Below are 12,963 nucleotides of genomic sequence, written 5' to 3'. Positions count from 1 at the left end.
CATCCCTAGGTAAAAAGCTGCCATTTTTTCAAATTGCCTTGAAATAGAATTGCTTATCAATTTTTCACTGAATACCACTGAGAAGAGCCTGGCTCCATGTTCTGTACTGTATCACATTAGTTTTGTACACATATCATGCGCATAATGTGCCGCATTTGAACCTCAGAAACTAAAATGGCTAAGTTCATTAGCTTGCAAACATGCCTTCCCATCTTTCTGGTTAATTTTTAGCAGGCAGTTGAGGGCATGACACCAAGAACAAAATAAGGAAACAAATCAAGATGTTTTAGTTTAAAATGAAAGATGGCAGAAATTCTTATTATCTTAGTCTCCTGATCTTTGCTTATAAGTATGCACAGAGAAACCAGAAATTACTGGCTGAGATTCAGGTTAGATCCTCAGGGTTTAAAAATATCAGATTTTTTTGTAAGTTTCAAAGGAAAGCATTGAGATTTCTTTAAAACCTATGGTGTTTCAGGTGTGAAAAGCAACCCCTTTCGGTTTTCATTTCTTCTTCAAACAACACTCTGGAGTACAAAATAGGTTTCAAAATTTTACCATATTTAAAGTTTCTAATATCTTTGTTGTTACTGAACATTCCAAAAGAAGGACTGTAAAGAAACACCTCTTAAACCTGAAGTAGAATTACATTGAAGTTAAAAGGAAGTTGCAGTCAATTTCAAAAATTAATTCAATAGATGTTTTTAAAGAAGTTGTAGAAAATTAAGAATGTGACTGTCAGTCACTACTTGAAATTTGCAGTCTTTTGAAAGTTTTTATTTTTGAAATTCGATGATTCTATTTCCAAAAAAGTGGCTACCAGACAAGCTGCTGCATTACTTAGCAGTTAACTATTTTCTTGGTGCCCTAAATCTATGTATGTTGCCAGGGTATACAGCCCATAAATAAATCTACCAATGGGGTTAGGTAAAGCTAATTCATCAGCTATAACATTTGACATGAGGATCACCATAGTTAATTGATTATGCTCTATATCAAAGATAATTTGGAATGAAATCTGTCTAATATAGGCTGCTCTTGGCCAAATGAATCACCATGATCAAATGACCTCCACAGTTCCCCAACAATAGCATGAATTTGTCTTTTATTTTTAATTGGATCATTTGGTATTTTAACTGGCCAGTTGTCCAGGCCTAGGGTTCTACACTTTATCATCCTTATGCTCAATTTGATGTGAATTGCTGAAGATTTCTTTCTTAGTTATTTAATTCTTTGACGTCCTACAAAACTGGGATGCTGAGGTGTTATTTATTAAAAGTTAAAGTAGAGAGGACACAGCATCAGCAACTCCTTCAAACAGTTTTCCCCCACTTTTGGAAAACAAAAGGAATGCAACAGAAGACTGCATACCTTTGTGCCTGTTCCATCATCAGATACTCTGCTGGGAAAGGCACAAGTGGCAGAGGTCGGATCCCGCTGTGATACAGACACAGCAACCACAAACATTTCAGCCAAGACAAGCCAAAGAGGCAGCTTTCCTCTGCTTGCCACAGACTCTGACTCAGGCTATTACTTATCACACCCCAGCAATGAAATTTGGACTCTGCTGAAATCAATGGCAAAACTTTTGTTCAGCAGGGCCAAAATCTTGCCCAATTTATTACTCATTTTACAGCAGTGACAAAATCTGATATCCCATTACCAAACTCTAAGAGTTTAAGGCACCAGCTGTTTTCCTGTTTAGGATCATGCCTTACCATCATGTTTTCCCAATTATTAAATTGATATTTATAGCCATAAAAAGGGAACCAAAGAGAAAATAAAAAGGACAGCAAAAATAAAATAAAAGACCCTGCTAAAAGTTAGCATATATACTCTAAGTACAACAAATGAATTTTCCAATGTAAAGCCACCAGTTTATTACTAAAAGGCTTCTTTTCTTGAGATGGAAACTAAGTTCTCTTTTGTCTTTTTTTTTTTCCTCTTTATATTTTATTTTTTGTTACTATTCATTATCGTTAAATTTCCTGTAATTAAAATTGCTGAATTGGAAACACATGACTGCTTATGAATGCAATGTTTCTCAACATACTGAAATCCCAGAATAATGTTTAGCAGGAAAAAGCTAAAGAGATCAGCTTTAATTATTGCTATAGGATTTATGAAAACTCAGCACAGCTACAAGCCCTATCTACTGCCCTACCTGCACCTGTAAATATAAGCTCCACACAACTTGAAAGCCATCACACACAGCATGACATTATAATTCAAAAATTCAACTCTCAAAATGTGTGCTGATTTGCCTTCTAAGAATCCATATAATAAGTTCAGGATATCCATTATTTTAAACTGTGTCAAAACCACTGATTTTTATGAGAAAAAAAATCAAGAAAACACTGCTGAAGCAATATATATAAATATTATACACACCTCAGTGGCTCAATAATTTTTCTGCCACTCCCAAATTTTTATGTAGTTTGTTTGATGATTTAGCATTTGCAAATTGCAGTTTATAATGAATTATTTACCCAAACCTGCACCTGTTAGATTTTTTTAGCTCCACCTTATACATGCAGACCTAAAGAAAAATTACTCATTTTTTATATCATAATAATGAAATACTAGAAATTCTTTACAAGCAATACAACAGGTACTTTAAAAAAGACAGAGAATCACTGTTCCTAGAGAGAGATGCTGCCTAAAGATACTGTAAATGTGTTCCCAGGTTCTGATGAGGCCAGCTGGCTCTGAAATGTCATTTTGCAGCTACACCAGGGCACTTCCAACCACGTCTGGTTTTCACCTCCAGTCCCATCTCTGATATGAAGAAGAGCTCTTCAGGTATTATCTGACTGGCATTCAGAAAAAATGGATTACAGAAGGCTTTGCAGGATGCCATTTTTGTATTCATAATGAGGAGAAAAAGGCGGGAATGAAATTTATGTGGGAAAAGCAAAGGACAATTCTTGGAGTACAAATCTTCTTTTCAACTCTTATTTTATATACTTGGGTTATTTTTTGAAACACTCAAAAATGGCTGCTTTTGCATCCTTCATAGGATTAGTACTGTATGTGTAAAGAATAACCCAACTTCTACATTTAGCTTTGTCCTTCAGATAGAATATTGACATTTTCTTAGATTTATAATAGAAGTTATAAAGATGTAGGAGTTGGTCTCCAGGAATAAAACTGACTAAAATGTATGCCAAGATACATAAAAGAGAATCTTGCTATGTATAAACTTTCAGCAAATATCATGGGGCAATATGTTCTCTGAGACACAGGATTTGTTTTTCCCAGATTAAAATACAGAAGGTCCTTGTTTGGAGTCATGCAGGACTGTCCCTAAATAAAAGGTAATGCAGATTTCAAAGCTATGCACTACTTCAACTCTTGGAGAAGAGTGAGGTGGGAATTTTGAAATTTACTTCAGGTCTGTTATGAGGATCCTCCTCTAATTTTCCTCAAGCTTAATAGCACACTTTACAAGAGCTCAAAACAAAGGGCAATGATTTTCCTACCTTGGCTTTTGATACCTAATTTAGGTATTTAAGAAGACATATTTCCATGCCCATCAATGGACAGAGAGAGGCTTTTCCAAAGATAAATTCCAACTGCATCATTTTCTGAAATGTCTTTTAATATCAGATTATGGAAATATTTCCCAAACTCTCCAAGAATGGGTATCTGGGAACAATATAACAGCATAAAATGTTGCAATGAATGATTATTAATTTCTACTTCTTTGCCATCACTGAGGGCACAGTAAGTAAACTTTTTATCCTATAAACCACAGGAAATTTTTGAAAAACTACAGCTGAACTGTAAAAGTAAGGAATGAATTAAAAATGTTAGAAAATACTGTGTGGCATGACTAAAGACAGAGCTAGCTGAACTAAAGCACTTTAAGAAAACCACACAAGGATCTCATTTAATTACCTGCATAAACATAGACTTTGAATAACTTAATTGAACAGAAATGCCTTATGCCACATCTTTATTTAAAAAACCCCAAAGCTATACCTCATAACCACTATTAACAAAACCTTTGCAAAAGCAACAATCAAAGGTTAGTAAACAAAGTGTCCAGTGCATGTGTGATGCAAAAGTTTCCAACATGGAAAAAGAAGCAGGAATACAACTGGAAATGAGCAATAGGAAGGGATTGAGCAGAACAGATCAAGATGGAAGCAGGAAAAATATGAGATGCCCCAAAGTGTTATTACAGGCAGCATTGGACTGTTTCAGAATCTAGAAAAAAAAAACTTCCCTACTGGATTTCAGAATGAAAATGTGGCCAACAGAAAAAAACCTAAGTATGATGCCACCACAGACTTCTAGTATGGCAGGCCTTTATTCATTTAATGCTGAATTTTAAATGCACAGTTCTTTTGGAGGTTGAACTCTAAAGAAAAACAAAAGTAAGAGCAGTAGATAAATCAGTAAGTTACAGAGAAAAACAGATAAAAATCTCATAAAAAAAACCAAACCCATGGGAATTATATACAGAATTTTTTTATTTCAAACCTGAATTCTTAATTTAAGACCAAGGTCTTTTGCTGGCCTGCTGCTAATAAGGTGGTGGAAATGACTTTGATACCACTTTTGTCTTCTCAGAGGTAAAGCCTGCAGTGTTTGATAATCAGCAGACCCAAATAAACGAAAATCTTGTGTCTGTATCACAAGACCACTACTCCTTCCTAACTTCTTCTGTATTAGCACATTGGAAATAAATCCTTTCAACTTTATTCTTGTGTATTTTCCACCAGGGTATGGTGCACACAATCTTATATAGGCCATTTTTCTATGTAATGTAATGTGATATTACATTAAACTGCTGAGAAGAGAACACTTGCTACACAGTCAACAGAACAAAAAGTCAGAGTCTGTTTTCTTGTTTTAACTGAGGCTTGATGTACATATAGCTAGCAAGAAGAAAACCAGAAACCAATGTTCATGACTAGAAAATAAACAGAAAACTGCTGAACTAGTACTTTAATTCTAGGATAATGGGCCTGATGCTTCCTCTTCTGTTTTGTAAATATTTTTTCAAGTATTTCCTATATTTCCCATTGAAAGCTCTTTTCCTGTTTTCAGTTGTGTCTCATTACCCATATTGCATATAAGGGGGAAAATGGCTTTGGTCTGGCTGAAAGATCTTCTGTGAGATGACACATGATTCACTCCAGGACATTTTAAAAATTGAATTTCTGAAAGCAATATTGACATTTAACTTGAGATTTGGCAGGCAGGGGAAAGCATATTTCAGGTCCTTAGTACCAAAACTCTAGGTTTTATTGTTTTGCAGAAATGCCACCTCAGAGACAGAGTAAAGCAGCAATTTCACTTCTAATTTCACCACCAATTTTTCTGCTCTGAGAGCTGTACATCATCAGCCTCCCATGCCACTGTAATCACTTCCTAGGCTGCCTAATTCCTCACCCCTTACTGGCTCATTACTCAGGAACACACACTAATGAAGTATTCCAGTTTAAAACACATTTCCAACATACACTTCTTGGATGGAATGTTGCACTGGTTTGTAGCAGGCAAAATGTCAGGGACCACAGAGGTTTCATTTGGGTATGCTCTGAAAACTTTGAAATCTTACCCAGGATTATCCACCTCCTTGTGGTGTCCCTTTCTCCTCTCTCTTTCATAGCTTTGGTCACAACAGACCCCTATTTGTTTCCTTCTCTGCTCCTTGATTTCTACAATCTCATCACAAGCCTGACATCTATTGTAGACACCCTTGTGTCCTTCAAATGCCACTGTAAGCTCAGGTTTCTAAATTCTGATTACTTGGATACTGATCCTCTGTGAGATTTTTTTTTGCAATAACAAGTCTTCCTAACATTTCTTTGATTTTTAAAGGCAATATAAAAATACCAGTGTGCCACAAAAAAAAAATAAAAAAAAATTAAAAATCAGTTTTGTGCTCAGAAGACAAATTATGCTTTGAGTTAAATACAAATCCAGCACAGAAAGATACTGCCGCAAGACCAGATACTGCCTCATTCCTGCACTGGTTGTATCATAATTTTGACCTTGTTTGTCATTTTTATGGTGTTCAAATAGAAGTTTTCAGCACTTTGGCAAGCCAACCACACACCAGAAAAAAATCAGGGTACAGGCAACATCAAAAGTTGAATAAAACCCACCTGTGCTGAATTCAGCAGGAGAAAGCTGGAAAAACTAGGGAAGACTATAGCTGATAAGGAATCAACAGTTCATGAAAGGAAATAGTTTGTTCTATTCTTTTTTCCTTTTGGAAACCCAAAGAAACAAAAAAATTTCTACCAGAGAAGATTAAAGAAAAAACTAATTTTCAAAGTCTACACCATTGAAGTGGATTACACTGCTTGAAAATAAACAGGTACTGACTAGAAAACCTTTTTTCCAGGATTTCTCTTGACATTCTGTGGTATGACTGTACAATTTCAACAAGATGAATTTTTCTAAATTTACATTCAACTATGAGCCAGGATCTGGTGATCAGTTGGTCATGTTTTAATGTTGTCTAGATGTGTCTTTAACTGCAAGGAGTTTCATTTGCCTTTGAAAACTCCAGTTTTCAGTGCACACACGGATTTTTGTGCACACCTTCTACTCAGTAACCTCATATTTCCTAGTGATCTGTAGGTAATATGAAACCTGCTTCTACCTAAGTTTTATTTCTAGGATCCTTCTTGCTGTATTTTAAGACCACATGGTCTTCACTCCATCATGAATTACAATGTTTTGCCTTAGCAAATTCTTTCCTTAATAGAGTTTTTTTTTCCTCAGTTGTATTCAAAACACCACAAATTGGATTTTTTTTTCATTTTCTTCAAGAAACCAAACATCTCCAACACACCCTCTGCTCCCTCAGTCCATTTATTTTTGTTGATGTTTTCTATTTGCTCTACTAGAGTTGGTTTGGATGCCCTGGTGTATTTTGTCTCTATCCTATGTTTGCTTTCCAGTTTGAGAACTTCCTGGCAGACAGGGTCTGTAAATTTGCTTTGTGGAGCACTGAGGCAAACAGTCAGCACTCAGTGAGGAAGACACCTGGTTGCTCAGGAGGAACAGGTGTTTATTATCATCTTAGGGGACATTCTGCCCTAGTAACTCCCCCATTCTCATCCAAAGAGAAAATCTGAACATTACTTTGAACACTTTTGACCAGAAATTATCTGTACAACTTTGATGACATTTGATACATTTCTTGGTCCAATATACACCATATTTTAAAGGAAGTATCCTAGTGCAGCTCTAAATTACCACTAAGACTTTGCAGGTCACCATTTTTACCAAGGATTTGTCATTTGTGTGTTCTCAAATCTTAATTACAGTATGTTACTGCATCCATTGGCAAAATACAGACTCCATGTACTCATGGTTTATGTACAAAGGGATTTGTTTAGCATTAGACACACATTCTTAGCATTGTACATGTCTGTTTCACTTAGTGGTAAGAAAAGGCTAAAGTGAAATCCAAACAAAATTACCACAATGTTAAAATCCCGATTTATCTTCAGCTATTCTAGGAGTACAGGATCTTCCCATGGGCACTTTCTTAGCCACTTAGGAAGCTGCCATGCTGAAGCTGAAATATTTATAATTGGTTAGGGTTTGGGAGGTCTGAGTTGTTCAGGATTTTTTGGTTTTTGGGGTTTCTTTTGTTGTTTTTTGTTTGGTTGGGGTTTTTTTTGTCATCTATCCAGAATTTGCTAGATAAGCACTTCCCATTATTTAAGCTTTTCTGAAGCAAGACTTTCACACTGAATTTTCAGTGGTACATTTCAGATACCCATGAGAACAATGGATGGAGGAAAAAATAAAGCAGAGAGACTTTGCTCCTGGACGAAGAGCTCCAGGAAGGTTGTTCCTCGTTATTTCAGAAAGCAGTGGAAGTATTCGGGCACTACACTAGGAAATACAGGTGGAAATAGGAGCAGTGATAAAGGCTGAAAAGACTTCTTTTAACAATGTCATCCCCTAAAGTAGCTCTTGCCATACAAATCAAAATCAAATCAAACAGGAGATGTTAATTGTAATGAAAGAAGTTAAATTTTCCCGATCAACTCTTTACAAGCTTAACAACTAGAAGCACTGTGCATAAATTCCTCCTGAAAAGTTAGAAAAGTTTGTGTGTTGGGGTGGGCAGAGTGAAATAATAGGGCATGTGGAAAATGGTGGAGGAAATGGGAAGATAGGCTGAAGAGGAACACGAGGGAACCTCTATGTGTCCACAAGGCACCACCAGCTATTCTGGTCTTCCCAACACATTTTGCTAATGGCTCCACTTGATTCAAACATTCCTTATAAATCAGACCTTCAGGATCTCTGACTGTTGTCGCTGTACTCTGCCCCCATCCTGCTGCCCAGTGCCCAAAATGGGATATCATGCTCCAGACTACCAACACAGTCCCAGCCAACAGGGAGTGTCTGTCAACAGCAACTGCACACACTGCACAGACATGCATTTTTACTGAGCTACTGACAGGCAGAGAAACTCATGTGCTGCCCCTGAAGAGCTCAAGCTCTTTTCTCAGAGATAGACAATATCCCTTTAATCACCTGGAATTGGAAGGCAGTTCTATAACAGACTGGATAGCTCAAAATAAAAGCCTCTCTTAGCTGCCTCACAGAAAAGTGAAAATAATATTCAGAACATACTTGCTTTTCTGTACATCTAGTAGCTGAATCAGCACTGATCAGAAACAACCTCAACTCTGAAGCACTCAATTAAAAAACAATAGAAATGGTTATGCAAGACAGGAGAGGAGGGGATATATTTGTCCTCAGTGCTACTGCCACAAGTGATGACTCTGCCCAAGAATAGAAGGCACAGTGCTCACATTTCTGGCTGAAAGCAGATATTCCTTCACAAGACCTGTAAAAAGCAGGGCACAACCACTTTGAATGACAAGCCTACTAAGAGCTGTGTCTTCAAGCCTTCCTTAAACAACACTGAAACATTTCAACAGGACAATATTGGGAAGCAGCAAAATACCAAGGGATCTCAGCCGAGTTTGATGGAGGGCTTGGGAGCAGGCAAGTGATCAGAGCCACCCAGCTGGACAGTGGGGTATGGAATTTCCCTGCAGAACACCTCTGGTGTCCCAAGGACTCTGTCCTGCTGCTGCTCACACTGCTCTGGCTGCACACATGCCCTGCACAGGTTTCACCAAAGGATGTGAAAGCCCAGGGCAGCAATCACTGCATGGCTGTATTCAAGATTATTTGCAGTGTAACTATCTGTGTGCAGGTCTCTTATACTATATTTATAGTGGTGTAACACATATTGATCTCAAGTAAAGCACTAAGCACACCACTTCTGATGGTTTCAGTGGTCTTATTTCCATGAGCATATGAGGTTTATCCACAGCCAAAGCCCTTGAAACTAATTTTCCATGTGTTTCTACTCTCATGTACTTAATTTTCTAAGAAGCCTAATTTTCTTCATTTTCACAGCTGAAACTGAGAATTTGTTAATATTTCACATGGTACAAACTCACAAGCACAACAACTGAACAAGTGCAAAATATACATTTGTCACATGATGGAGTAAGCAGAAAATATTTTTTAACCATTTTGCCTCCAAAAAAGGCTATTTCTTTAAAAATAAAGTTATTTTCAAGGAAATGTGTCCATTTACTTGTCATTTAAAAAAGCAGGGAAGGTTTTGAAAATTGTTTAAAAAATTCTGAAATTTTAAAAATATTCTATTTAAATATTTTATGGATTAAAAAGTTCTGGTTTCAAGTTCAAAATTATCTTTTTTGGTTTTCTTTCTCCCAAAGACTAATATAGATGTAGAAAAACATGACAAAATGAAATATTTCAACATATTCTGATATAAATATATAACTTGATCTGATTCACCTTCCACTTGACCTTTACTTATAAGATAAATGATAGTTTATATTTTTTTCTATTTCAGAGATCAGAAAGTTATGGAACTTAAAAAAAATCTTGACTCATGTAATAATTCATTTTGATCTGTCTTCAAGTTCTGTAAAGTCATTTCATCAAAATAGTCGAAGATTTTTAGCAATATTTTGAATGTGTCTTTTTCCTCCCTGAATTTTTTCATCCTAGGGACATAATTTTCATAATCAGTCTTAATACTAAAGAGTATTATTTTTTTTCCCCTGTGGCTTAGTCTTCCCAAGGCATTAGCCAAAACTTCTAACATTATAGACCATATTCTTATGGCAACTCATTGTGAAGCCACAGCCAGAAGTCTTTAATTCAAGGTGAAGAATGGGTATCTGGGAGGCATAAAAAGTGCTGGCAATGTTCCTGATTTACAAGAAAATATTAACACCAGCAGTTCAAAGCCTAAGACCAAAAAAAAAAAGAAAAGAAAGTGTTCGAAATGGAGATAAAATGCAGCATCAAGCAGGGACTCTCAATTCTCTTCCTGGGTGAAATAGGGAGCACTGCACTTGTTGAATCCGGAATACTACCTAAAAAATGGGATTGTAAACTCAGAAGAGGAAATCCTTGCCAAATTGGCAGCACATAGCAGCAGTGGTATCCCATATATGTAACAGATTCTCCACTCTCAGTCATCAGCTCCCTGGCCTCATACAGAATTGTCTGGGAGAGGATTATACCCCAGAGGAGCAGTGCCTCATCTGTTTGAGCTACACTGGGCAGGTTTGCTGCCCTGGAGGGGTGACACACCTTTGGTGGATTGTCTCCTCCATCTATGGGTCAGGGCAGGATCTTTGTCATTTTTGCCATCCAATGAAGTTCCTTTTTCATGCCCCTTGATGCACAGCCCCAAAACACTCTTCCACATCTCCCCCACTCGCGGGGAGTAAAATGTTGTTTAATTTTCCAAATAATAGGAATGTAAATAAACCAAAGGTACTCAAAATTTTGCAGCTGCCAAGGATGTAATCTCCCCAACATTTAAATAATATTTTTTTCCCAATAAACTACTTTTGTCTAACCCACCAGACCTTCCATAGAAACTGACCCGTTATACAAAATGGTTATGTACAAAACTGTGAGGGTCTGGCCAGGGCTTGTCTCTGATGTGAGCAGCCAGCTCAGAGGAGTGGCTATTAACAAGTCTTAATTGCAGCAGAGTGTAATTTAAATGCCAGGTAGTGTTCATTTTGCACGTTTTCACATCTGAATGTCTGCATTATTTTAGACCTTTCTAAGTTTCACGTCAAGTGGCATTTTGCCAGAAAAATACCCAAACACAAAGGTTCAGTGCTAAAATCCCCCCTCCTGGGCAAGCAGTGATTTAAATGTGGTTTAATATTAAATGTATGTGTATGTGTAAGTAAATATATCCTTGTAAAACTGTCACTGGGATAGCAAATTTGAAGTCTTTGTGCCACAATAGAACATTTATAATATACCACAGCCATCACAATGTGTATGCATTAAAAGAAAAAGGTCAGATGTACTGGCAGTATTGATGAAATCAGCATTTTCACTATGATGTTATTAATATCCTTCTTATTGATTGTCATCCATTTCACTGCATCCTCAAGAAGACCCCATTCACAGATGCAATGAGCTGATCTGGACCCTTCGTCTCAGAGGCATGAAATTGTTAAAGCCAGAGCACTCTTGTTTAGCAGCACCAGGACCACAGCAAGTTATTATGTTATTCCAGAAAAATCAAACACACAGGGCAATTTGCTACTGAGGTTGCTTTGTGCATCCCTCACTGAATCCATCAATGTCTTTGTAAGAACTTAAAAGGTGTCAGACAGAAAAGCTAATCCAAAAACTTAAGTACAGACAATATGTTAAGTTTTATATTAAAAATTATTTGATATAGTGGCCATTTTTCTGACTAAATCTTCTGCAAATTATTCTGACATTTACATACTTAAAAAGAGATTTTAGATACTGCTTAGTCAAGAAAGAAAGATTTAAATGAAAAAAGCAACTGCTGTATGAAAGAGTCCAACTAAGGGGAAAAATCCAAAAATCCACTTGATTTACTCAGTGTCAGTATTTCCTTAAGATAATTGCTAAGGATTAGACTCTCACATGAGAAGGAAGCCTACAGGGCACATCTGTGGAAGTAAGTAAAGAAAATATGAGCAAAGGTGTGGCACTGTAATGTCCACATTACAGAGGACATCCTTAAAAACCTTCTCTCATCATTTAGCAGCCTGGCCAATAGTCCAAGTAGATCACATCCTTCATTTTTTTTCAGAACCAACACAAAATCATAGTTATGGGTACTTCTGCTATGCTAGAAGAGTCACTAAGAAGGTGGCAGGCCCAACATTCTTCCCTTATGCTTATTCCAAGAAGCAGCAGTAACTAAAACTTCTGGAACCATGAAAACTTACTTCTGAAAGAGTGATTTTATTTTAATAACAAGATTTCCAGGGGAAATACTAGCTTTACCAAAATCAGTGGGATATTATGGAAAACAGGTTGTTTATTTAGCTAAAACAAAAGACCTATAATCTTCTCTCAGCAACATTTTAAAGCCCATCACATTTTCTAATTTTTTTCTCATTTATTTTCTTCCAGATAATTCACCTAATGATGCATCATGGAAGCCTGTAAGTAGAGTTTTTTCTGCTTTCCGTGTGAAGTGAAATTAAAGGTCTATTTACAATTATCATATTTTTTTAGTTTCCTAATTATTACCACATCTTGAAAATTTGTTTAAAGAAACTGAATCCTAATGTTTTACTATCATTTATTCACTGTTCTTTACTAATGCTTTACAATATCATTTATTCACTTCACCAAAAACAAACAAACAAGCAAAGCCATATAAATTTGCTACATCTACCTGGTAAAAAATGAAATCACTAGCAAGGAATCCACTATCATGTTTTCATTAAATAAGTGTTAATTTTTGTCCAAAAATTTTTTGCATATTTGCCACAGCTCAACTAAGAACTACTCTTAGAAAATCCTAAGAAAACAAAGTGAACACAAAATGCTGTTGTCTAAGGACACCTCAGTTTTACAGTGGGAGTGTTGATGCCTTCAATCTTTTTATTACCTGAAAAACCA

The 12,963-nt window shown here is 36.4% G+C and overlaps 1 long non-coding RNA gene across 1 annotated transcript in view; it reads right to left on the bottom strand.

Moving 5' to 3' along the window:
- The window catches only part of LOC128933476 (uncharacterized), a 175,121-nt gene that overhangs the window by 78,865 nt on the left and 83,293 nt on the right, over positions 1 to 12,963 (bottom strand). The gene's annotated exons all lie outside the window — the stretch shown is intronic.

Source organism: Melozone crissalis, unplaced genomic scaffold (genome assembly GCF_028551555.1).
Source record: "Melozone crissalis strain CALT ecotype California unplaced genomic scaffold, PUWL_Pcris_2 ptg000009l_1, whole genome shotgun sequence".
Taxonomy (NCBI): Eukaryota; Metazoa; Chordata; class Aves; order Passeriformes; family Passerellidae; genus Melozone; species Melozone crissalis.
The sequence above is the reverse complement of the archived record's forward strand: the minus strand, read 5'-3'. Positions and strand labels throughout refer to the sequence as shown.